Source organism: Cavia porcellus, unplaced genomic scaffold, assembly GCF_034190915.1.
Source record: "Cavia porcellus strain 051 isolate PalLab524CR breed Dunkin Hartley unplaced genomic scaffold, mCavPor4.1 scaffold_16, whole genome shotgun sequence".
NCBI classification, from domain to species: domain Eukaryota; kingdom Metazoa; phylum Chordata; class Mammalia; order Rodentia; family Caviidae; genus Cavia; species Cavia porcellus.
Window position 1 is genome coordinate 55,094,331 of NW_026947499.1, and position 24,931 is coordinate 55,119,261.

Here is a 24,931-nt window from a genome sequence, read left to right on the forward strand (position 1 = left end):
AGTGTCACATAATTTGGAGTGTCTAGCATTGAACAGAGAGTAACAGGGAGGGGGCAGTGTAAGAACAGGGGCCCCTGTAGGAGGGAAAAGATAGAATGAAGGCTTTTTTGAACTTTATTAAATTAATAGAAAATCCTTCTAAGGTAGCCTGTGACCTCTGCAGCTAGACTGGAGCAATTAGAAAGGCAAAGGCAAAGAATAAGGAAGAAACTCAAGGTGCTGGGGATTTAGCTCAGCGGCATAAGCGCCTGCCTTGCTAGCAGGCAGTCCTGAGTTCGATCCCTGGTACCGATAAAAAGGAAAAAGACCAAAAAAATAGGGAAGAAACTCAAGACCTGGAAGGTCATAAGGATCACAAACAGCTGCTTTACTTAATCTGTAAGCCTAAACTGCCTTTCCATAAGCCTCCACCCGCCCCATACTCAAGCATACAGAAAAAAAATCCAAGCCAGAAAGCCAGTTAGATTCCAGGAGCCAAATGGGACAAGGATCTCAATAAAAAGACCTGCAGAGAAGAATCTACTAGTAGGGCCAGGGATGTAGCTCAGCAGCACAGTGCCTGCCTGGCAGGTATAACATCTTGAGTTCAATTCCTGGTGCCAAAAAAAAATCTATGAGTATTTCCCCACTAATTCAGAGCAGCTATCTTCCATGTCTCTCTGTCTAAGCCCTCTCCCCTACCTTCAAATAAGTTGCCTTCTTTTATATTTTAAATTCTGGTTCTTTAATTCTGAACACTGGGTTTAGGATCCCTGGGAGCTGTGTGTTCCCGCAGAGCAGGGGCTCGTGGAGTGGCATATACTCCTCCCTAGATGTTACAGCAGTACGTGGCACTTCTTCCTGAAAGGTCCTTTGTGGCTCCCTGGACTTTAGGTGGACTCCAGCCTTCCTTCCAGCTTTCAGGCTGGATATCCCGGAGGCAAGTGGGACCCAGATGAGCTAGCTCCAGGGCCTCTCTGTAAACCACCCTGAGAGCCTTCCAGGATAATGGGCTGTCAGCGTTTGCAGTTGATTGGAGATTCAGGAAAATGCTCTTGACAGTGCACTCATCTGCTGAGCTCACTTTGTGAAAGATTGCAGAAGTCATTTAATTCACCCACCTAGAAAATGTTAAGCCTTTCCCTTGCATGCATGCACATGTTATGCTCACACTCAAACACACACACCCCACTTCCTGTTTTTTAATAGACATTTGGTGCAAGAATAGGCTCCCTACATTTTTCCCAACAAAGGAGACAAGGCCTTAGGGAAACAGCAAAGGAGAGAGGGTTAGAGTTCCTCCAGGGACAGATTACCTAGGGAGTCCCCACTTAATGCTGGGTGTCTGTGTAATCTGATATCTTGCTTCTTTTAAGAAGTGACTCACCAATTAAATGTTACTGGGTTTGGGGTTGCTGCCCTCTCCTTGTGGACTTGAATTCCAGGTTCTTCTGGTCTCAAACAAATAATTAGATGAAATGAGCAAAAGGCAGTGGCAAAGTTTGTTCAAGAAAGTAAAAGTAGGGGCTGGGGATTTAGCTCAGTGGCATAAGCGCCTGCCTTGCAAGCAGGCAGTCGTGAGTTCAATCCCCGGTACTGGTAAAAAGGAAAAAGACAAAAAACAAAAAAAAGAAGTAAAAGTAGAGCCAGGCATGGTGGCGCATGGGGTTAGGGGGCTGAGGCAGGTGGATTGCCATGAGTTTGAAGCCAGCCTGAGCTGCGTAGTGAGACCCAGTGTCAAAAAAGAAGAAGAAAAAAAAAAGAGAGAGAGAGAGAAAAGAAAGAAAGTAAAAGTGAGAAGTGGAAGAGAAATTGGCTCTGCAGAGCGATTTTGGGTCAAGTAAATAGAAAAAGGATAAAAGCTAAATAAAAGCACATACTATATCTGGGAAACACAGCATGAACCTTCTTGGAAAGCTACAATGGCAAAGTCTTCATGGCATCTATGTGTCCTTTGATGCTGTCTAAATCTTGAAACCCACAAGAACTTCCCAGAACCTGTCCAGAGAGGCAATGGTTACATCCCATGCCTCAGGTCAGGCCAGGTCAGGTCTAGGCCATCCTATTGAAAACCTACTTGACCCTATAAAAATGGGATCATTAAGCATACCTAAGATATACCAATAAACTTAAATAAACGAACAAACAAAAAAGAAAACGTGCTTGAGTCCAGCCTTATTTTTGGAGAAGGGGTGGGGTGATTGAGATAGGGTCATACTGTGTAGTACTGTGATCTTGTGGTCCTGCTGTCTTAGCCTTCCTAAGGGATTACCAGTGTGCACCCCAAATCCTGCTTAGAACCTTTTATTAGATTTGAGACTGTTTCAGTAAATTGCCCAGATTGGGTTTGAATTTTTTATTTTTTCTATCGTACCAGGAATTGAACTCACAACTGCACGCTTGCAAGGCAGACACTTATGCCACTGAGCTAACACTCCCAGGTTTGAATTTTTTAATTGTCCTGCCTCAATCTCTTTAGTAGCATGGATTTCTGGGTGTGGTGGCATGTGCCTGTAATCTCAGAACTCAGGAGGCCGAGGCAGAAAGAGCACTGTGAGTTCCAGACCAGCCTGGGCTACAAAGTGAGTTCAAGGCCTGCTTGAATTGCATAGTGAAACCCTGTCTCAAAATGGCAGAGAGAGAGAGAGAGAAAAAGAGAGGGAAGGGGGGGGAGAGAGAGAGACTGGGATTATGAGCATGCACTACTATAGTCTGCTACTATAATCAATTTCTCTTTTTTTTTTCTTTTTTTTTGATACCAGGGATCAAACTCATGACTTTGTGCCAGGCAGCTTATGCTGCCGAACTAAATCCCCAGTCCTATTTTTTTTTTTTTTTTTTGAGACAGCATCTTGCTATATAGCATAGGCTGGCCTTGAACTCCTTTATGTAGTTCAAATTGGTCTCAAATTTGTGGTGATCCTCCTGCCTCAGTTTCCTAAGTGCTGAGATTATGAGAATGAGGGATGTGCACCACCATATCCAGCTGTTCTCAACTGATGTGTCCTAGAAATATTCTGTAGCCATTCATCAACACAAAGCATATGTCTTATCTCTTACACCCACTTCCCACCTCGTTAACACAGCAGCAATGTACACATTGTTTTGTTTCTGAATTTTTTTCTTTTTACACTTAACAATATGGCTGAGATCACATGCCCTAGTGGGACATTCAGGCAGGCCCCAGTTCTTTAGTGACTTCATAGTACTCCATGGTGGATGTACTATAATATAATCCTTTATTCAAAACCTCTGGGACTAATGTGTCTCTTTTTTTTTTTTTTTTTTTTTAGGTATAGAGAATAATAACCATCCAAGTGGGCTGGGAGAAGTGCCCTGTAATCAAATACGTTAATATATATAGCAAAAATATGAATATTCATCTGAGTGAGATAAAAAAAGGTTATGCATTTCATGCAGTTCAGATCAGATTATACTGCTAAATAATTGCATAAATGTACTAATAGTCCCTGGTTAATGAATGTCTAAGCTATTAATAGTCTTTTACTACTTTAAATACTGTGAAGAATACTTTAAAGAATGTCCTAGAGCAGATATCTTTCCACATGTGCAGCAGTAACCAAAGATTAAATTCTTAAAAGTAAGATGAATAAATCAAAAGGTATATGCCTTATTTAAATCAGTGTTTCTAATTCATCTTCTAATGGTGCCTGAAAGGGGCAGAGATTTTGGTCCCTTGCCACCTCCTAGAGTGCTGGCCAGATTCAGCTGTGGATGGCGCTGGCAGGGTACCCATACTGCTGCCTTTCAGTAGATGTGCCATAGCAAGGCATAGTAAGTCATCCCACAGCAAGGCAGTTTACTTGAGGAGGACTTGGGGGCATGTCCAGCACTTTGATTTCTGACAGCTAGTTCCCTTCACCCTGAGCTCAGAGCGCCCATCTTGGCTGATCATGAGAGGCCAGAGGGACTCTGACTCTGTGAGGCTTGGATTCCACTAGGAAGCAAACCATAGGACTTCTGTCCTCTTCATGGATTTAGTTCTCAGGATTCTTGCATCTTTGGTCTAATGGGGGACTAGGAGCTGTCCCTCATATGGTTACTAGATCTTAGTTACTTTATTTGAAAGTTTTTTAGGCTGAGCATGTATCTCAGTGATAGAGCATGAACTTGGCCTGCATGAGGCCCTGGGTTCAAGTTCCATCACCCCTGAGGGACAAAGATGTTTTAAAAGGAAGAAAAAAAATGCAAGCTAATAATATTATATTACAAGACCACTATAATGACAGCTGACATTCCAAATATGCACTTTTACTGGAACGAAGCCATTTGTTCATATTTCTGGGCAAAGAAGGCCTAAATCCATTTTTAGGTCCAACTGCTAAGTGGATCCCCTGTTGGGAAATTTTCATGGTCAGTCTTGCTGCTTCTTGAGGTCTTGGCCTATATCTTTGAGAACATGGAGAGTGGAATGCCTGGTAACTTGGTTAACTTCTGACCTATGCAGGGAGAGTAAGGCACTAAGTAAGGTTAGAAAAAGGAAAGCAAAGTACTTGAGCCTGTGAACCCTGGAAACAAGCAGCCTGGATCCCTAGTCTAGCTTTGTCAGTCAGGCAAGTGACTTACCCTCCCAGGTACTGGCTTCTTCAGTGGAAGAGGATAATACAGAACCCGTGCCAGACTTTTGGCATAGATTCAGTGGGTTCATGTGTGCCTTGCACCTACTCAGAACTCAATAAATCTTGAATATTTATAATTTAGGACTCACAAGGGCAATGTAACTTGTCTGAAAAGCTAATCTCTTAAAAGCCAGGTGAGGGACAGGGACAGGGGCAGGATGAAAGTCTTGCCAAGAAAGAGCAGAGCATCAGGCATGGTGGTGCCTGCCTGTAATCCCAGCACTCTGAGGCAGGAGGATCACTGTGAGTTCAAGGCTACCCTGAACTACATAGTGAAACCTTGAAGAAAGAGAGAAAAAAAGAAAAGAAAAGAAACAAAGAAAAGGAAAGAGCGAGTGAGCAGGGCACAGTTTGGGCCACTATTCTTCCTGCATTTGGTGCAATCAGAAATGACACATCATCCCTTCTGGTTGGAATTTCATTGCATCTGAATTCTTAGCCTGCTTCACAACCCCTGCAAGCAAGTTGGGAGCAGCCGGAGACATGCACACAGGCACAGTACCTGAAACCCAAGTTTAACAATGGCAAGGCCAAAGCTAGAGCCTTGAAATGCAAAGAGAATCAATTTCTGATAAATGCCAGGAAGGAATTTGACATGTCTAAAACCTTCCTGGTATCTGCTTAGCTTCTAGCACAAGATTAAACTCTAGGAAAAACTCATCAGAGAGTTGCAATTTGTGACTAGGAGGAGATAATGTTGACAGCTTCCGTTTCCCAAGTCCATTTTGGATAAAATGTGCCCTTCAACAGAGCATCATAAAAAGTTTTCTCTGTCCTCGGATCTTAGGTATGAAATAGCCTTTAAAGTGTCCCCCTTCACCTTCTCTCTCCACTCTTAGAAAAAGCACTTTATGGAGTATGGAATGTGATTAGAAAAAAGAATGGTGTGATCTGAAAAGAGGTTCCTGCATGCTAATCACAAAAGGTTTATCTCCAGGACAGGAGCTCTACATGAGCTGTGCATGCCTCCGTATGGGGACACCCGTGGAGGGCAAGGGCTTCAGGAAAGCCAGACCATGTGGGCGCCAGTCCTGCTGTCACCACTGACCAGGACAATCTCATTTTTCTCTGGACCTCAAAGACCTTCCCTGTCCCCCAGGTCTGGCAAGAGCTAGTGGCTCTATGACTTCAACTTGTGAGGTTCACAGGTTATGTCTCCTAGACTCCACTCACGTTATAGAAACCTTTCTCATACCAGGTTAAGCAAAAAAGGAAATTTGTTGGCTAATGTTGCTGAAAAGTTCATGGTGAGCAAAATCAAGTATCGCTAGATGCAGGTGTTCCAGCTCATTCCCACTAGACTGCCTGCTTCTGTGGCCAAGCAGGACATTTAGTTGAGTCCCCAGATTGAGACTCACTAGCCAGACTGATACCATCCTGGGAACTAGGGTCTGTGTATCAGTCCCACATTAATAAGATCAGAGAGGAGCACCTTCCCAAAGGATACTTCTGCCAGAGGAAGGGCAAAAGATGGTGGGCAACCAAGAAGCTGCTGTTCACAGCATGGCCACCTTGTGGCAGGAGCAGTAAAAGTGACAAATCATTAAAAGTGGGTTTCAGACCAGGTGTAGCATGTGCCTACGTCTTAGGAGGGTGAGGCAGGAGGATCACCACGAGTTCATGACCAACCTGGGCTAAATAATTTAAGCCAGTCTGAACTGCATAGCAAAACCTCATCTCAAAAAAAAAAAAAAAAAAAAAAAAAAAAAAACTGGATTTCAAACCAAACTTTGTGGTGCACCTCTCTAATCCCAGTACTCACAAAACAAAGGCAGTAGGATTGCTGAGAGTTTGAGGCAAGCCTGGGCTACATAGTGATTTCAAGGCCAGCTTGAAGTAAATAGTGACACCCTGTCTCAAAAAACAAAACAAAACAATAGATTTCATATGACATGTGGTAGCATACACCTGAACACCTGTTATCCCAGCTAATCCCAGAACTCTTGAGAGGCTGAAGTAGGCAGATCCCAAGTTTGAGCCCAACCTGGGCAAGTTAGTAGCTTAGCAAGACCCTGTCTCAAGATAAAAAATAAGAAAGGTGTTGGGGTTTTAACTTAATGTCTAGACCCTGAGTTCTATCCCCAGTACTGATTTTTTTTAAAAAGTGACTTTGTTTTTCATTGTCTTTGTTGAAGCTCAGAGCAGTAAGCAACCTACTTCACAGCACAGAACTACAGGGCTAAGCCAGTAGCTGTGCTTTGTACTACCTGAACAGGAGCCAAGAGCAAGGGTCATTTTGGGGGGTAGCTGGAACTTTTAGACATGTCCTTAACCTTTTTGACATGTACTTTATTTTTAAAAATTTTTTTAGATAGGATATCATTGTGTAGTTCACTACATAGTCCAGAGTGGCCTCAAATTCATGACAGTCCTACCTCAGCCTTGCAAATACTGGGATTCCAGGCTTGCCCCAGCATGCCTGCCTTCTGACATGAACATGATCGGTAACATGGGGCAGTGTCCAGAGGACTCAGTGAGGTGAAGGAGTAGGGCATAAAAGCACAGCTGGCTTTCCTGCATGTCACTTACTCTCCTCTCCTTAGGAGCTCGCTGCAGGATCATAGCTACAAAGGAGGACCACAAGGCCAGGGAGGAACACAGAAAGGCAGAAACATCAAGAGCCAGATGATGTCAACTTTAGTTTTTTCATCTGCCAAATGGAGGGAGTCTGATTTTCCCCTCCCCCAGCTAGGTGCAGTTAACAATGGTTGGGTTGTAGGGGATAAAAAAGGGAACTGGAACTGGTCATGTATATGTACCAGCTCCACACAAGGAATGCAAAGCACTGTGTTCTGCAAACAAGAAAGAAAGAAGGAAAAATAAGGGAGGGGATCAAGAGATAGGTAAAAAAGAAACTCAGATGTGTTATGAACATGTACCAGCTCCACACAAGGAATGCAGACACTGTGTACTGCAAAAAAAAAAAAAAAAAAAAATGCTAACTAACATCAGAGGAAGAAAAACACAATGGTTGGATTCTATTAGAACCCACAGAAGTAATTATGTTTCCTCCTCCCCACCTCTGTTATACAAAACCTCCCTCAATCCACAGAGCTTGTTCCCAGGACCCCCACAGATGGCAGCATGCACAGGTGCATGGGTCTTTTATATAAATGGTGTAGCATTTATACATCACCAACACATATCCTCCTGTACACTTTGTCATTTCTAGATTACTTATAATATCGAATACAATGCAAATGCTACAGAAGTAGTTGTTTTTGTATTGTTTAGGGAATAATGAGAAGAAAACTGTCCATACAGGAGGTGCAACGTTTTTTCCTCTCAAATATTTTCAATTGATGGTTGGTTGGCTCTGCATGTGCAGAACCCACAGAGTTGACTGTAATTCAAAACAAAGCCATGAACTAAGTGCATGGAAGTTCAGCTAAGTTCTGGAATCCTTTTCTAAGAATGACTCTCTTGACACTTTTTAAGAAATCTGTGTAAAACCTAAACTCTTTCAGCAAACATTCTTTGGGTTCTTCACCGTGTGGCTGGTGTCCTAACAGATGAACTGCAATAGCAGGAGGCCAGGCCAGGTTTGTGTCCTGCTGCATCACTTAATGGCTGTGTGGTCTCTGTGCTTTGGCTTCCTCATCTGCATAATGGAGCTGGAAACAGTAGCAGAGGTTATTGAGACACCTGAAGTACTCAGACCCTCATATGCAAGTGTTACGGACATGTTTGCTGCCTCCTTCACAGAGTGTTGTCACCTTGTGCTCCACGCGCTGGGGAAGCTGGGGTAAGACAGGGAAGGCAGGGGATGATCTATAGTTCACACCTGCAGTGCAGGCATCACCCCAGCTGGGCCTGCATTGTGTATTGTTGATCTCTTTCTGATTCCAGAACTAATGCATACTTATTGTAGAGAAATTAGAAAATACAGAAAGTTACAAAAATTATTCCTTACTCTTCCGCTTAACTACTGCTAGTTTTGGTATTTTCTTCTAGGTTCTTTTTTTTTCTTTTTTTTTTTTCTTTTTTTTTTTTTTGTCTTTTTCATTTTTATCGGTACCAGGGATTGAACTCACGACTGCCTGCTTGAAGGCAGGCGCTTATGCCGCTGAGCTAAATCCCCAGCCCCAGGTTCTTTTTTTTTCCTGGTGTGTCTTGGTGGCTTTTCTCATTGTTGAGATAAAATACCTGACACTCAAAGTTAAAGAAGGAAAGGTTTATTTTGGCTTGTCAAAGTTTCAGTTCATAGTTGGCTGGCTCCAAGGCAGGGTGGCATGTCAGCAAGCAAGCAGTGAGACAGTTCATGCGAGCAAAAGACAGCAAAGCAAGGGACCTTAGCAGCTTCGTTATGCCCCTTTTATATTCTGCCTAGGATAGTGGGATTAGGGTGGTACCAAACCAATCAGTGAACTGATTTTGTCATTATACGTCTTACTGCCAGCATCACATGCTCTGATCCTGCCACCTCTGAAAAAGCACCCCCCATGGCTGTACGAGGCTTTAGGGGGACAGCTAGACACAAGTCATAACACTCTGTAATTCAGAATTAGGACCATCATTTAAAAGGGACAATTAAAAATGCCTACTGCCCATTATTCTTTTATAACTATTTATAGTATAACTTACATGTAATAAAGTGGACAATCTTAAGTGGATAGTTTTTTGAGTTTTTTGTGTGAATGCACTGGTATTAACTCTACCCATGTCAGAATACAGGGCATTCCTAGTGCCCCAGGGGACTTCTGCATAGTCTCTCCTAATTGTGTACCAAGGTAACCACTCTGGACTCTTTCACAGGGTAGACTTTGCCTATATTTGAACTTCATACAAATGGGATTACAGTAACATACTTTTTCGGTCGTTTTCCTCTACTAAATGTATATGTGAGAGTCATTCATTTTTAAAATGTATTAGTTCCTTCTTTCATTGTGGCGTAGACCTTCAGTTATTCCTAAAAAAAATAAATTGCAAAAAAATTCATACATTAAAACACTCCCATCAAATTTAGCCTTAATCGTATTCCCCTCCCCACAAATAACCACTGTTATCAAATGGATATTCATCTTTTTAGAACTTTTTCTGTTTGCGCAACTCTGTTCATCACTTCAGTTAAGAGTATATTTGGCTGCAAATAACAAAAAGCCTAATTAATAATGGCCCAAATCAGAGATCAGCAGTTTTTTTCTCTAAAGAACCAGATCGTAAGTATTTTGTATTTACGGGCTACACAGACTCTTACACTGTTCATTTCTACCATTAAGCGTGAAAGCAGTTGTAGTTAATGTGTAAATGAATGAGTATGACTGTTTCCGATAAAGTGTATTTACAAAAATATGTGGCTGGCCAGATTTGGCTTATTGTTATAATTTGCTGACCCTTGGCCTAAATAATAGGGATTTGTTTACCTTATATGTCTTTTTCCCCCCTGTAAATAGCCTCTAACAAAAAGATTTTTGCTTCTACCAAAGATATTTGAGAAAGCCACTCTTTCTAAAACCTTACTGAGAATGATCGTAAGGGCCTTTGATGTTTTTCTCAGGCCTCATTGTCCTTATTCCTGTGTTTTGGGAAATGCCTCTACTTGATCTCCCAGATGATAATTGTTTGTCTGTGTTTTTACTTTTCTCTTCAGTGTCCTGATTTTTTAAAAATTTTTTGATGTTTCAGTCTTTTATTTGTGATTCTAATGAATTCTTCTAATGGGCCATTCTTTTTTGATAGATACAGAGCCCTCTCTTCTCCCTCTGATGATTTATATCCATTTGAGATGGCTCTGCTTGCTTTGTTACTTCTGCTTCTTTGGTTACTATATGTTTGATTTATTTGTTTGTTTGTTTTTGTACTGGGAATCAAACTCGGCACCTTGTGCTTGCCAGGCAGGCACTGTGCAGCTGAGCTGTTTCCCCAGCCCTATGTGTCATATTTATTAAATTGGCTGCCTTTTGAAGTCTTTGGTGATCTGTAGGTATGTGCTCTTCTGTGTACAATGATTCCTTGTTTTCTTCTATGTGGACACTGTTTCTTTTTTACCTAATGTGCTACCAGTGATTGTGTGCAGAGGGCCAGAATTTGTTGCAAGAAATGTGAGGCCATTAGTTTGTTTGCTGAGTACAAGGCCTCCCTTTTTCTTCTGGCTGTGTCCTGCCTTTCTGTCCCAGAGGCTCAAGATCCTTGCTGCGGAAGGCTGGGTGGCCATTACCATCTCTTCCTGTGCATTTCAGCCCATTTCTCTGACCCTGCCCTGGAACTTCCACCTCTGTCCGGAGAGCAGAACTCACTGCTATGGGATGTGAGACCCTGGGGCTGCTTCCTACCTTGTGTTTTGGCCTGTGCTTTTTTCTCCTACTCTAATTCTGTCTGCCACCCACATCTCGGGAGTTTCTCAAAAATTTTAATCTGCCAGTGGTACTCCTTATTTTCCCAGGCTGTCACAGATTTTAAATGATACCATTTCTGTGGACCTGGGTATGAGAGGTTGCCATGTGCTGGTCTGCCCAGTTGGTCAATTCTCAAGGTGACTTCTTGGTAGTTTTCACCTCATGGTCACCTTCATCTGGAAAATTTCATTTTTCTCTAAAAGTAGACTGTCTCACAACCAAACAGAATGTTCCAGTATGAACTGATGTTCAGCATAGACTGTAGGAATAGAATATGCATTCCAAAAAGAACCAGATTTAGACACTAATCCACAATCTTCTCCCTTGGTCACGTCTCCCTACTGCAGCATCTTCCCCTCCCAAATAGGGATAAAGATGATAATACCACCCCCCCCCCCACTGTAGGGTTACCGAGAGCATCAGTTGCGGTAGTAAATGTCATGTGTTCACCTTGGAGCCTGGCACACAGCATGTACCCATCCTCTCTCTTGGTCTGAGCAAATAGTTCTAACACATCCATTGTGGGCACTGTGGCAATGGTGGGTTGTGGCAGCCGTACCATACTGTTAGCTCACACCAAGCACAGCAGCTCAGAAGGCCCTGTCTCTTGTCCTGTGAACCCTACTTGAGGCATTCTTCCCTTCCATTGTATCTCCTTTGCCAGGACCTTGCTTTGACCATGATGCATTTTATCAAGCTTGTCTTGCTCTTTCTCTAGCCTGTTGAAATTGAGCTGAACTCAGATTCTGTCATCCAGTTTTTTTTTCTATGCCTCTCCCATCTGAATGTCATCTTCAGACTTAATAAACACTCTTTTAGCAGGCATTGATAAAATTATGGCCTGTGATAAGACCAAGGACAAAACCCTGTGGCATGCCACCCTTCCCAGGAAGAGTAATTTAGATGACTGGGTACAATGATTAATTTGTCTAGTTCCTGTAATATTATGTATGCCCTTGTGGCTTGATTACAATAATATTAGCAACTATGTATTCATTATTACTACCGAAGTAAGCATTTTTCATGTAGGTATTTGTATTACTTAGGACTTGGTTAAAGAATAAACTCAATCAAATGGCAGCAGAAGGAGAGCTCTGTTACTTCATCGTACAACTCTTTAGAGAGTGTGCTTCACAGAAATCAAGGGCAAAAGGATGCATAATGTCAGGAATAGACAAAGCCCTGCAGAGTCCCCTTTCAGTAGTTCCGCCCCACATGCCTGTTGTCCAGTACTGGAGATTGAACTCTGGGAGTGCTGAACTACATTCCGAGCCCTTCTTACTTTATTTTAGGGCCTCAGGTTGCCCCGGCTGGCCTTGAACTTGCCGTCCTCCCTCCCCACCTCCCAGAATGCTGGGATTTATAGCCAGGCGTCACCATACCTGCTTATTAGCGCTTTGTTTCTACGTCATTCTTTTTGCTTGGTTAAACAGCAGCTTTTCTTGCTTTCTCAGCTTAAAGGTAAAAAAATAATTCCCACCAGTGACTCCTAAATTCACTTTCCCCCTTCCAAGAGAGTAGCCAGCTGCTTCCTAAACCTTTTAGCTTAAGTCTCCCTGATTATTGGTCCCTTTTGGGTCAGAAGCATCAGCCCCTGCTCCAGCCATCTGTGGCCACACCACCCTTACCTGGCTTCCAGGAATCTCAGTGCCATAACCTGGTGGCTGATAGGACAGGGTGCTGTCCATAGTTCAGCTGCACCCTTTACAAATTACAGCAGGGCCCTGAATCACCCAGCTAACAGTGGTACTTAAATGCTGGGGTTGTGTCTCATGGTGACAGATTGAAACCACAGGCAGGAGAGGTGGGGTGTGAGCAAATTTATTTAAAAGTTATAAAGGCAAGGGAGTAAAAGATGTAAAGGCAAGGGAGTAGAGCTCCCACTAGCCAGAAGAGGGTTCCTGAGAAAGCTCTCGGTCTAGGGGTTGTTAGGGGACTCAGGCATTGTGTAAGCAATGTAATCTCTACCTGATAGGAGACCACATACTTTATAGGATCTAGTTATGGAGGGTACCTGACAGAGGTTTTTGTAAGATCCCTGGGAGGTAGTAACTTAGAAGACTCCATTTTGAGGTTCCCTATTGCATTTTAGGCCTGCTGTCCTTACAGCCTACTAGATTTCTAACTCATGTTACAATAGGAAAGGAACTAGAACTTGAGCTCAACTTTATCTTCTGCAGCTCATGTTAGCATGCTGCTCCTTCCATTGGGCCATACTGTCTCAAATTGGCTTTGGTTGCGTCATTGAAGACTGGCCAGTGACTCAAACCAGGTTGCTCGGGGACATACTGTGTGTCATCACGATGGTCCACCTTCTGACCAGTGCTCTGAGATCCTTGGTTGGTTTGCTTTCCTATTTCTTCGGTGGTGTAGGACACCTCAGCACTGGCTGAAGTCTCAGAACTCAGTTTTGTGGAGGGACCTGATCCTGAAAATAATAAGCACATACTTTGGAGTCTGATAAAGCCAAGTTCACATTTTAGCTCTGACCGTGCTTGTCCCGGCCTGCAGGTAAGTCCACGGAGACCCTAGAGGGGGAGTGGGGATGAAAGGGGACAAGAGACGCAAAGAATGGAGACGAGTCAGAAGTCCAATTAAGTCTCATTTATTCAAAGAAAGAGTAACAAATATATAGGGTATTGAGGAGGAGGGAGTTGGGTTCAGCAGGTAACTTAGCAACTTTCAGCAGGTAACTTAGCAACAGTGGCAAGACCGAGGATCATAGGTTAATTCAAATTTTCAAATTTCCCTCGTGCTTATAAGGTGGGCTGATTAGCATAATCCCTTAATGAGCCAAACAGGCTAGGCAGGGTGCTACTTAACTACCAAACTTAACTCCTAGAGGGGGTTAAGATGGTGCTGCCTGCAGATATAAGGTGGCAGCCAATTACAGGGCTTCCCACACATGCTCATGCCTCAGTTTCCATGACTGTAACATGGATAATAGCAGCATTCACAGTATCAGTTGTTGGGCTGATTGAACAACAGAATGCATGCAGATTGCTGGGCACAATTGATTCTCAACACAGAGCAGTGTACTCTCTCTGCGGTCACAGTTTATTAACTGTGCCACACTGGAAAACAACTGGGAGTCTAGAGGAGAAAGCACTCAACGCATAAAGCACAGGTGGGACATGGGTTGCCCAGGTCAGAGGACAGAGCAACAGTGAAGGCTGAGTAGTAGATTGGAGGATCAGGGCAAGGGCCTGGCAGATAAGAACAAATACCCTGGATATGGTGGCACAGGCCTGCATCCCCAGCACTTTGAGAGACAGAAGCGGCAGGGTTGCAAGCTCCAGTCCCAACTGAGCAACTGGGTGAGACCCTGTCTCTCAATAAATAGGGTGGTGATACAGCTAGCCTGTAGGTTCTCTCTCTCTCTCTCTCTCTCTCTCTCTCTCTCTCTCTCTCAGACACACACACACACACACACACACACACACACACACACGGACACATCACTGATGCTGATTACATGGACTGGGGCTTAATAGAGAAGACTACATGCTGATTCATTCATTCATGCCACAGGCATTAAGTGCTTGCTATGTGCCAGGCACTAGGCTAGGCCTGGAGATCCCATAAAGGATAAAACAGACATAACACCACACTTTCATACATTAGGTTTCCCCATGGTTGCTATTTACCTCAGCAAATTGAAAATATAAAAGGTGTCAGAAAAAAATAATGCAGATTGAGTGCTAGGAGAGTTGCTAAGTAGTCTTGGAGAAGGCCTCTTTGAAATATGAGCAGAAACAGAACGAAAGGAGAGGAGGCCTCGCCATGTAGGTCTCGGAAATGAACAACAAGGCCGAAAGCTCAGGAGCAGTGTAAAGGAAGAGAAATGGTCTGCGAGACTCCAGATTTGCAAGGACAAATTCCTTTATCTCCAAGTATAAAAACAATGATAAATTTATAAACATTCTTCAGTTCTAAATAGTGAAGGAGTTTATCTTAAGATTTTAATAGCTTTATGTGTATTTTATAGTTATACAGAGAAACCAGTTCAATACAATTTTTGGGTCAAGTAAATGCAGTTTCCTGATTAAAAAAAAAAAAAAAGCCTGGGGTCAGGGCCAGGTCTGGCAGAGCCGAGGGAACAAGGCGGGGTTTTAAGACAAGATGGGGGGTTTGAGGCCAGGTCGGGTTGGGCCTGTGGCCTTGTGTAAAGGACTTGAACTTTTACTCCAAAAGTTTTTCACAGGCTAGGCCTCCTTCCAAAGGTATAAAACAGGCCAAGGGGGGAAGGCCAGTGGGGACCCCAGGCCCCCTGGGAGGGCTGGTGTCTGGGAGAGCAGGCACATGCTGTGCCAAGGGAGGGCCCGCTCCAGGTAGACTTGTTGAGGCCTGGGGATGTGGGGGAGGAAGGTGCTGTGAAGGACTGGAGTTTGGGTTTGCACAGTCTGAAGGTGGAGAGTATCACCTGAGGTGGGGAAGAGGAAGAGCAGTTTTCAGGGGCTGTCAGGAACGTGGGGTAAGGCTTGTGGAGGCAGGATATGGGAAAGCCGAGGAGGAAACCCGAGTCTGTCTGGAATGCGCAGCTGCCAAGGGCTGGTCTAAGGGACTGACATATCGCCCACCACCCCTTTAAAGTAAGTTTACAGATTGGCTGGCTCCTGGCTTAGGAAAAGAATTTTCTGGATGCATCAGTAAAAGAGGTCTGAGAAGGATTTATCAGAGGAAGATACAGGAAGCACTCAAGAGCCCAGTGCAAGTGCTCAAAGAAATACAGTTGGGAACTGGAGACCTTTTTATGTTTGGGAAGGTAGAAATCTGTTGTTTTATTTTGCTTTGTTTTGTTTTGTCTTGCTTGTTTTGTTGAGACAGGGTTTTACTAGTAGTTCAGGCCTGGAACCCACTGTGTATCCTAGGCTGACCTCCAACTCACAGCAAGACCTCCTGCCTCGGCTTCCCAACTGCAGGGCTACACGTATGTGCCACCACACGTGACCAGGGGGTGGAAATCTGTGGAATTCTGTGATCTATAGGCTTAATCCCAGTTTTAGAGGGTCAGACAGGATCGACTACCCCTAGTTTGATAATGGTCTGTTCCTAAGGGAAATACCAAAAGGGTGGTCCATTCTTGGGTGAAAAAGAACCATTTAAATTGGGCATGGTGATGCATACCTGTGATCTCAGCATTTGGGAGCCTGGGGCAGGAGGATTGCTGTGGGTTTGGGGCTAGCCTGGGCTACAAAGTGAGTTCGAGGTCAGCCTGAACTGTAGAGACCCTCTCAAAAAGACCTATTTGTAGTTGAAAACGAGTTGCCAAGATTTGCTGTTTAGGAAGAAGGAAGAAAGTAAATAAATCAGGATTGTGTACTAAAGTTTTTCTTTAAAATACAGTTTTAAAAATTTCAATTCCTGTAGGCATGGTGGGTCACACCTATAATCTCAGCCCTCTGGAGGCTAAGGCAGGAGGATCATCACAAGTTTGAGGCCAGAGATACATAGTGAGTTCAAGGCCAGCCTGAACCACATAGTGAGACCCTGATTCAAAAAAAATTGAGTTTCCTATTTCCTTTGTACCTTGCTTTATTTCTCCTGTCCTTTGTGACTTTTGTCCTTGTTTGAGGGCGGTAGGGTGAAATGAGGTGAGTAGTTATATAAGCAGTATATGAAAACAGCTTCTTTACAAATAAAAGGTTTAATCTTCTAATAAGGCTAAAATACTTTCACTGATCCCCATGCTTCTGCAATCCCACTCCCGCCACCTCAGTAACGGTCGATGCTAGAGAATTCAAGACTTTTTCCCTGCATAAGTAGACCTCACTGGACCCATATGACATTTTTGGGAAATGCGTGGTTTTTGTGTTTACCATAAAAGGTGCTTTGTAGTTCATGTCTTGCCCTCTTCCCTAACCAGTGTGTCTGGAATGTTCCTTGGCTGTTCCTTTCAGGTCTGTCGTGCAATTGTCCAGGTAGTTCAGCTGTCCCCCAGCGGGAGGACGTTGAGGACTTGTTGTCCAGTATGCCGTATCTCTCTTCTCAGGCACCTGAGTCTTTCTCTGGGCTGACTCTAGGGACTGAGGCTGCCAGGTCTGAGTAGGCAGACGCCACACAGGGTCGTATTTTGCTTCAGTGGACCCTGCTTTGTTGCTCCCCAGAGTGCCACCGCTCACCTCCTCCCCCCGCCACAGCAAGCTTTTGCTGAAGGGAAGCCACAGGGATCTCTGTCACATGTGCGTCTAACGTGTTGTAGGCTGTACCACACGTGGCTAGGGTAGGCCGTGTGGCTGTGTGTTGAGGAATAACAGGAGGCCAAGAGCTTATGGACTTGTGGCCACTCTGGCCCTCTTGCAAACACAGGCATGGAAGGACACACACTGCCTTGGGGATGGAGGGCCACACCTGTCTCTTCCTTCTCCCCTGACAGCACAGCAGCTTCCCTCGACGGCATACCAGGCCTCTTTCCTGTCAGCTTTTCCTGCTCCAAGATGGCCTTTCCATCCCAAGGTCATCCCCTTTTGACAAAAACACATTGGAGACCTTATAGAAACACTATTTTGATGAGAGTAGACTGACTCCTCTGCCATGAGTCCCTTAATTCCCCACTGACATTCCAGAATCTGCTTTCTGCCTTCTGCCTGGTTGATGCCATTCCTTGCCGGCCCCGTGACAGCCCAGGTTGTGATTGTCACCAGCCCAGCTCCCTGTTCTGAGGATGTGATAGCAAGCCCTCCTCTGGAGGCAGACAAAGTGCTACATCCAGCTACTCTCCCAGGGCCGGCGTGGCCCAGCCATCTCCTACATGGAGAGGAGAAAGTTAGCATCTCTAAATAAGTCCTCTCATCTTTTCTTTGCATGGATTTCAGGTGAGTGTTAGCTCTCTGGCATCAAACGGCTCCCCAGTTAGCTTAGGGAACTGAGGCCAACTGTGAATTCAAATCACTATAATTAGAAACCATTAAATGTTTCTAATCAGCATAAACTTACAGTGGTTGCAAACATTTATGTAACGTATAGTATTACATGCTAGACAGTATCCTAAGCATTTTATATTTATATAGTGGATACTTTTAATTATCGTCTCATTTTTTCCAAATTTCTTTTACTCAGATATAATTCACATAGCACAAAATGCACCATTATAAAGTGCCTAACTCAGTAGTGTTTAGTATGCTCACAGTGCTGTGCGCCAACACCACTGTCTAATTCCAGGACATTTACATCACTCCAAATGGAACCTGTGTCTAGTAGGGATTACTCCCAGTTCTTCCCCTTCCTTATCCCAGGTAGCCAGTAATCTACTGTCATTATGGATTTGCCTGGCCGAGTGTAGCGGTGCTCACCTGTAATCTAGCACTCAGGATGCTGAGGCAAGAGGATCGCTCTGAGTTGGAGGCCAGCTTGGACTACAAAGTGAGTTCAAGGCCAGCCTGAACTGCAGAGTGAAGCCCTGCCTCAAAAAAAAAAAAAAAAAAAGCAAGAGGAATTATGGATTGGCCTGGATATTTCATGTGAACAGAGTCGTCTAGTCTGCGGCCTCTGTGACTGCTTCTTGCTCTTGGCATTGTGCCTTTGAGGGTCTGAGTCGCTGCCTCCTTCCTGTGATGCTGCAGCTGGATGGGGTTGTATGGGCTTCCAGGGAAATCCTGTTAACAGGGCGGGGCCTTTAAGAAGCATTTGGACTGTGGGATTAATATGGTTCTCTTGTAAGTGGTTTAGTTACCTTGACAGCAAGTTGTTACAAGCAAGTTGGACTTCCTTGCTTTGTTTTGCTTTGTTTCTCCTTCACTATGTGATAAGGCTTCTTGCTCTGCTTTCCACCAGGAGGTGCTCACTAGAAGCTAAGCAAATGCCAGCGTCATTGTCTTAGAACTCTGGAACTATGAGCTAGAACAATCTCTTCTTATTGTAAATTATCCCATCTCAATTATTTTGTTATAGCAACTAAAAACAGATTTAAGACAATGAGCAAATAATATTCTATTATATGACTGTACAGTGCCCTGTTTACCCCTTTTTCAGCTAAGGGATTGTTGGGTTGCTTCCACTTTTTGGCTATTGTGAATAGTGCTATATGGCATTGTCCAGTTGTGAGGGCACAAGTGTCATTTCCAACTTTCCCAGCCATGCCCTGATTCATAGACTGAGAGGCTGTGGAATTTATGGACTTCTGTTCCATTGAACTGGGGATATAGCTCTGTGACATCAGTGCATGATTAGCAAGTGCAAGGTCCTGAGTTTGATCCCTGGTATCAGAAAAAAAAACCAAAAGAGTATACATTGGGAAAGAACACTGTTTGGGTAACTAAGGAGATGCTCCTAGTCCTATCCCGCTCCTGAAAACCAAGCAGTGCAGTGACAGCCCAGCTCCCCTGGGTGCACACCTGGCCAACCAGTTGCCATTCCTAAACAGAGTCTACAACCCACAGCCCTGCCCACCCTGCTTGGCTCAGTTGTTGAATGACCCAGCGGTTAAAGGCCTTATGTCACACATCTCTATGATGACCATATTTCAGATCACAAACGGGTGGTCCATAACCCAAGGATTCAGTTGTACTGGGGGAAGTGGGTCTGGTTTGTTTAAATTCAGGACCATTGTGGGATAATCCTGCAATCTGGGGTTATCCATGAGTTTCAGAACAGTTTGAGGACTGCCTTTGGTATAACAGGTTATGCCCACTCTGGGAGCTCAGGGTCAATGAAGACGATGTGCTGCTTTAGGGGCTCAGAAAGCAACTCTGAGGTGGTGAGGTGTGGCAGGGGCTTAATGGGGAGTCTTGCTAAGACCTGTGTGAAGACTGAGGGGTATATAAGTCTGGGCAGAGTAGGGGTTGACCTGCTCTTTGTGCTTCAAGGATCCCACAGATCTTAGGTAGTTATGATGGCCCTTGGGCAATGTCCTAACTGAGATAAGGAGCCAGGTTCTTTGCACCATTGGCATCAGTGTCACAGCAGGCCTGCAGCTGGGTAAGACAGGATTCTTCCCGGAAGGGATGTAGCTGTGAGCCACCTGCCACCCATGTTTCTGACAGCTAGGGCATGAGTAGGTGTTCCTGATATTGTGTCCCCATGTCTTGGACAAGTGCCATGTGGGAGAACTTTGAGGACAGAGCTGAGCCAGGTAGAACCAAGCCTGGGATGGAGCTCTCCGAGAGGAAGCAGGATCTTAACTGTGCCTTGAAGCCCCTAACCCCAAACCTATACATCCAGTGGTGACCCAGGAACTGCTTATCTCAGAGCCTTGAAGGGGCCTCAGTGCTGCGTACCCCCGGCCAGTCAGCTATGCCCTTCCTCCCATCTGCCCTTCAACACATGGTGCCACTGGCCTCAGAGTCATTCTCAAGACTCCCCATACTCCCAACCCCTCACCAAGCCCTGGGCCTTCACTTGAAAATTCTGCCTGGGCTCCAGGCCACAGCTGTCTTGCCAGAGCCCCATAGCCTCCTGGCTACCTCATTGTGTCATCACAGGGCACTGTGAGTCTGTGGTCTGCACCGGCTATGCGATCTGGCCCCCCTCAGGCCTATCCACTATCTGTCCCTTTGTCAGTCTGGCGGCAACCCTCACCCTGGTCTTGGCACACGCATCCCCTCATTAACCTGCTCCTCCCTCTGCTGTCACTGGCAGGGAAGTTCTCAAGCCTCCCAGCACAGTCACATCTCCATTTTCAAGCCATTCCTGCACCCCCTCTAACCGCCAGAGTGCAGACATTGTGCATTTGGTGGAGATTTTGTTTAAAATTTGCCTTCCTTACTAGCCTGCCTGCTCTATCAGCAGGATAGAGCGGGACCTCCCCTGGATGTAACTGCAGGAGTGGTAGGTAGGGAAGTAGATGCCTGAGAGAGGATTGAAGTCCCAGATGGAAGGGGGTTAGGGGTGGAATCCACACATTCCTCACATTCCTTACATTCTTTCCTAGGGTAGAATGGTAACCCTGGTATGTGAGCTCAAATCCACTTACTCTAGACTTGAGAGCAAGTTTTTAGCACCCACTGTTGGACAGTCACACCCTGAGCAGGCCTTAGAGCCAGCTTCCTCCATCCCCACAGTCAGCCAGCATGCCCTGACCACTGCCCCTCCCAGCCCTAAGACAGGCTCCAGGGTCTCCTGAAACTGTGGTTTTGCACACACCTTTCCTTTCCTGATGGCCCTTTCACCCCACCCCTACCCCTACCCCATGAGCTCCGTTACAGTTCAGTGCCACGGGAAGCCTACCCAGCCCAGCAGAGCAGGGCCAGGCTCCCCTGTCCACCCACAGCTGCCAGCACTGGGGCCCCTCTTCATGGCATCAGAGAAATTAGTTTTCAGTTTCCACCCTTCTAAGTTCTTTATGGACAGGAATTCTGCCCTGCTCCAGTTTCACAAGTACAATACTTTATCAACTGTTTATTTGTGCCAGCAACCAGCCTGGCAGTGGGAGACAGAACAGTGGGCAGGCAGACGCCATCTTCACCCTCTAGTCCCTGCCCTTTTGGGTTTGGCACCTTGAGGGGAAACCAGCTCACAGGGCAACAACTGGGGGGGGGGCTTGGCTTCTCAAGGGGCTGTGTGGCCTTGGGATGGGTGGGGCAGATGGAAATGAGTTGGGGGGGCAGGTGGGAGCAGATGGCTTCATTTCTGCCCCCAGCCTTTAGCTCAGTGCTCACCTATACATAAGAAAGAACGTCTGTAGGATAAATGGGCCTGGTGGCATCTCTTTAGCAGCCCTACCTGCTAGGCTGGTGGCAAGGATTCCTACTCTGTGATCTATGTGCCCAGGGTGGGGGGATCATTCCCATAGAAAGGAAAGGTTGCTCATGCAGAGTTGATAGAGACAGATTGCAAGGGCAGGTTCTATCTTGGCTGCCCCTCTCTGTCCATCAGGTCACAGCCCAGTCCTGCAGGACTGGGAGGCGCTGGCAGGTAGACACCACCATGTTAAACCACTCTCACTAGTAATGGTGGCCTGGGGTGTGGAAGTGGTGCTCCTCTCACCCTCCTTAGCATCAGAGGCTGTGTGCTCTACAGGCCCCAGTCACCTTGCTCTGAAACACTCCCCAGGAAGGGACAGCTGTAGCCTCCAGCAGCTTCCTGGTCATCCTCACATCAAGCTAGAACCTTCCCACAGTGTCCAGGGATCCAAGGATGGCCTGACATGGCTGCCTGTCCTGGTCCTCTCTTATACCCATGTTGCCTGCTGTGTTCTAGCTACACTGGCTCCAGGCTCTTCTGCACATGTTCTGAGTGCGTTCGACCTCACATAAGCCTCTGCACCTACTCCTGCCATCCTGGTGCCCCTTTGTCCTCATACCCTCCTTCCTGGCTTTCTGGTCTTGAATAGCACCTCACCAAAGAGGCCTTCTTGTCCCCGTTACAAAACAGCCCTTCCTTCCTCCCCTTCCCTCGGTCCACCTTTGCCCTTCTGTGGCCCTGATCACGGCTGACATGCTCTGTATTTGACCCTTTTAAAGTCACTTGCCTTCTTTTCCTAGAAGTTGAATTCAGTGGTGCTCACTGTTCTTCCCCAGCACCTTAGATCAGCACCCAGCCTGATCATTGGTGTTCAGTGAATGCGTGAATCTTTACAGTGATGTCAGCACCACCCACCTCATGGAGCTGTGCAGATGTGCAAGTCCCAGCTTGTGGTTCGAGTTCCTCTGCCACCTTGTAGGTGACGCATCAACATTTTCTTATTTTAGCACATCTGTATTTATGTCTGCAGTTACTTTCTGTTTATAGCATGGGCTAATGATTTTCCATTTATAGCATTAATCCAAAGTTTCCTTTTTACAGTAAACTCATTCAAAATTTTATAAATCTGCACTTGCCAGCCTAGAGGATAATTTATAATACCCATTGCAATGTTATAAGAAGATTCTTCTGAGAATAAAATCACTAACTATTTTCTATTAGATATGTATTGAAAATGATGTCTTAGATAGCTAGGAGAGAAAAAAGATTTTCATAAAATCCAGCATACTGTGGCCTGGAGTTCTTGAGAAAATCCTAGATTCTGGAAGTGCTTAGGTATTCTATATACCCTGAAGCTAAGCATAAAATCTCAAGGTGTTTTTTGGTAGCAGGAAATAGTGGTACACAGCAGGGATAGTGGTAATGATGTAAGTCTAAGGTATTTGAAAAATAACTCAAACTCTCCCTTAGCATATAGCATGTTGTTGGTGGTCTAACAACTCCAGGAGCCCCAGGGCATAGAAACCCAAACGTGCTGCAGTGTTTGGCTTCCTTCTACCTCTAGGGGGCAGTCTCAGCTACTGCTTTAGATCTCCATCGCTTGTCTTCTCTGTGCAGTGCAGACAGTGAATGCAGCATTCGTTTTTCCTCTTTTGAGGATGGGAGCATGTCTGATAAGCAAATGTCATGATAAGTAGGTTCACAACTGTCCTTTTTCACACAATTCATAGGCACAAAAGACTTAGCACGCAGTCCTGGGGTGCAACAGAATCATTGGGCCAACAGGAGCTGCATGTGGTTAGGTTTTAAAGGCAGAGGCAGTTTTATTCTATAAGATACATTTGGGTCATCTTTTATTGTGAGTATATGTGTGTTAAGAACGCTCATTATTTTGGGACTGAGATTGTAATTCAGTGGTAGAGTGCTTGCCTAGCAAGTGGTAGGCCCTGGGTTTCATGCCCAGCACTGTCAAAACAAAACAGTGTTTAAGTATCATTTAATCCTCTACTATTACCCCTCTAAACCCTCAGAAGTGACACAGCTTTTAGATTCAGACTCAGCTGAGTACTAACTCTTGCACAGGACTACCCCAAACTCAGCTATAAATTATACACACACACACACACACACACACACACACACTTTAAATTGGTTTGAATAAAGAGATAAGTGTATTAGCTCATGTGAATGAAAAATCCAAGATAGTGTCAGCGTGGTTGGATATGGGTATTAACCATGGTTAAAAGGATCCAGCATCTCTCTGTTCCATCCATGTGGTCTGTCCTTAATTCTGGCATCTCTATGTGAACGACGTTCTTAGGCAGATTTCTACCTGGAACACCCAAGGACAATCATATTGATGAAGTCAATAAGGTGATTAAAAGGTTACTTTTTCCTTTGTGTGTAGACAAATGACCTCTTCCTTTATTTCCTAGTAGCTAGGGACTCGTATTAGGTTATGTAATTCCAGGGGAAGACCGATAGGGGCTTTTTAAGGAGAGTCAGCCATTCCCTGCATTGAGTCTGTTGATCTAGCTTGGAACACAGCCTTAGCTCTGCACTGTCACTTGATGAAGTGCACCAGCCCTTGTAGCACAGTTGTGTCGTTTCTATCTCTAGAACATGGAGAGTAGAAGAGAAGTGGTTTTCCGAAATAGAATCTTGTGTAACCAGAAGAAAAGGAATGGATGTCTGCTCTGTGCACTTAGAGACTTTGTTGCCCTCCAGCAATTTGCTTCAGCTTGCAAAGTCTTGGTTTCTTCCTTTGTAAAATGGAGATAATGATCCTAGAACCTAGGATTATTGTGGAAATTAAGTATCCACAGAGAGTATAACATACACCAGTTATGGCGGCCTGGAGTGCTAGGCCCTGCAGCCTGGAGCTTTTGCCTGTCATTCATGAATTGTCCTTCAGTGACCATGTGGAGCTGGGGAGGCAGAGGGGGGCGGGTGTCTTGGGCTGTGCTCTGTGGACACACTTGTTATTAACCCGTTCTGAGATATCCTCGTTTCTGCTGAGACCTGTTGCCTGCAGAATGAGGGCCCCCCTTCTCGAGCCCTGGAAACCACACTCCTCAGCTGCTCATTAATGCAGTGCAGGCTTTGGCACTTACTAAATCAGCCATGTTTTGAAGAATTCCAGTGTTCTGGCCTCAGAGCAGTACATGATCCCTGAAATATGGACTGTGCCAAGCATCTTTAAGTGTAACTGATTCTTGGTATTTTATTCCAGTTCTAGCCTCTAGCCCCACAAGAGAATTAATAATATGGCCATTAAAGGAAATTCTGTATCTTCTCTGGGGCCGGCACTGGGAATACAGGTGATGAAGACAGCAGTAACTGACTTTGTCTCCATGT

The 24,931-nt window shown here is 45.0% G+C and overlaps 1 protein-coding gene across 9 annotated transcripts in view; it reads left to right on the forward strand.

Moving 5' to 3' along the window:
* The window catches only part of Katnip (katanin interacting protein), a 193,377-nt gene that overhangs the window by 25,030 nt on the left and 143,416 nt on the right, over nucleotides 1-24,931 (forward strand). The gene's annotated exons all lie outside the window — the stretch shown is intronic.